At 44.0% G+C, this 2,291-nt stretch overlaps 1 pseudogene; it reads right to left on the reverse strand.

Moving 5' to 3' along the window:
• Nucleotides 1-774: 774 nt before the first annotated feature.
• On the reverse strand, nt 775-892 carry LOC126204534 (5S ribosomal RNA; annotated as a pseudogene).
• Between the last annotated feature and the right edge of the window lie 1,399 nt (nt 893-2,291).

Genomic DNA, 2,291 nt, shown 5'->3' on the forward strand with positions numbered 1-2,291 from the left:
CACACCGCATAAGTTAATAAGAGACGGGACTGATCAACTATGGTACACTAAACACGTTAGAACACTGTTGCAGAAGCAACGAAAAAAGCATGCCAAATTCAGAAGAACGCAAAATCCCCAAGACTGGCTAAGTTTCACGGATGCTCGAAATTTAGTGCGGACGTCAATGCGAGATGCTTTTAATAGTTTCCACAATGAAACATTGTCTCAAAATATGGTAGAAAATCTAAAGAGATACTGGTCTTATGTAAAGTATACCAGTGGCAAAAAACAGTCAATACCGTCACTGCGCAATAGCGATGGAAATGTTATCGATGATGGTGCCACTAAAGCGGAGTTACTAAATACAGTTTTCCGTAATTCCTTCACGAAAGAAGAAGTAAATATTCCAGAATTCGAAACCAGAACAGCTGTTAGCATGAGTGACATAAAATTAGATATCTTAGGTGTTGCGAAACAAGCGGCTATTAATCAAATTGCGTGCATGTGGAGTATCGTCTCAGTTGTGTGACTGGATTCGTGATTTCCTCTCGGAGAGGTCACACTTGGTAGTGATAGACGGTAAATCATCGAGTAGAGCAGAAGTGATATCCGGCGTTCCGCAAGGGACCATCCGACCGCCGTGTCATCCTCAATAGAGGATGCGAATAGGAGGGGCGTGGGGTCAGCACACCACTCTCCCGGTCGTTATGATGGTATTCTTGACCGAAGCCGCTACTATTCGGTCGAGTAGCTCCTCAATTGGCATCGTGAGTCTGAGTGCACCCCGAAAAATGGCAACAGCGCATGGTGGCCTGGATGGTCACCCATCCAAGTGCTGGCCACGCCCAACAGCGCTTAACTTCGGTGATCTCACGGGAACAGGCGTATCCACTGCGGCAAGGCCGTTGCCCCCGATAAGTTTTGGGTATACAATAAAACGTACAACTCTACAGGATGTCAGTTAGACTAAATACCTAGGAATTACAATTACGAGCAACTTAAATGGGAAAGACCACATAGATAATATTGTGGGGAAGGCGAAACAAAGACTGCACTTTTATAGCAAAACACTTAGAAAATTCGACAAACCCACTAATGAGACAGCCTACATTACACTTGTCCGTCCTCTGCTGGAATACTGCTGCGCGGTATGGGATCTTACCAGGTAGTACTGGCGGAGGACATCAAAAAAGTGCAAAGAAGGGCAGCTCGTTTCGTGTTAACGCGCAATAGGGGTGAGAATGTCACTGATATGATAAGCGAGTTGCGGTGGCAGTAACTGAAACAAAGGTTGTTTTCTTCGCGGCGAGATCTATTTACGAAATTTCGATCACCAACTTTATCTTCCGAATGCGAACATATTTTTTTGACATCCACCTACGTAGGGAAAAATGCTCATCATAATAAAATAATAGAAATCAGAGCTCCCACGCGCCATTCGAGAGTAGAATGGTAGAGAAATAGTATGAAAATGTTTCGAAGAACCCTCTGTCATGCACTTAAGTGTGAATTGCAGAGTAACCATGTAGATGTAGATGTAGATTGAGAGGTCCTGCCGAATTTGAATAAACAAAGATGTTTGTGGATGACTAGATCATACTATTAATTGCACAATCAATCAGTGATATTTTTGCAATAAACTCTTCTCCATCTTCTGCAACACTTGTCTCCGAGTGTAGTGGTTTCCTCCATTTTGAGTCTGTCTCTCTACTTGTCGCGATCTTGGAGAGGCGCTATCTTGAGTTCTATATGGAGAGCAACCAGCCAACATTGCCTCAGTCTCCCAATAGGTTAATTACCATCTACTTGCATGTTGCTCTTGCTCATTGGTCTGCTCAGAGTAATTGCCCATCTTCTCAACAATAAGTGCCGCTCATAACCGCTTGCGAATTTCATCATTGACATTGGTCACATGATCATGAGGTGCCAGGCCAGGTGTCCTAGCAAGTCGTTGCCCTGCCTTTTCCCCCAAGGACGACATTTGCACCGTGCAAGGAAAGTGGGCGGATTTCTGAGCGGTATATTTTCGACTCCAGTCAGTTCAGGATCATTTTATCACATTGCGCACTAGTAACTGTCGGTCATTTAAGCCATACATTGATTGCATGGTTTGTGATTTCTCAATAGGCAGCAACTTTTGACTCAAGGTACTTGAATACATTTTCTTTGGCAAGACCACACTCCAGTCAATTCACCACTTATGAAATCGCAAATCTAGGCTGGAAAGTTTAACCCCTCCACGGCACAGCCTTGACCTTACTCCCTTGAAAAATCTCTGAATCAATGGCTAAGGAAGCACGACCATGATT

The sequence above is a fragment of the Schistocerca nitens genome, chromosome 9 (genome assembly GCF_023898315.1).
Source record: "Schistocerca nitens isolate TAMUIC-IGC-003100 chromosome 9, iqSchNite1.1, whole genome shotgun sequence".
In the NCBI taxonomy this organism is placed as follows: domain Eukaryota; kingdom Metazoa; phylum Arthropoda; class Insecta; order Orthoptera; family Acrididae; genus Schistocerca; species Schistocerca nitens.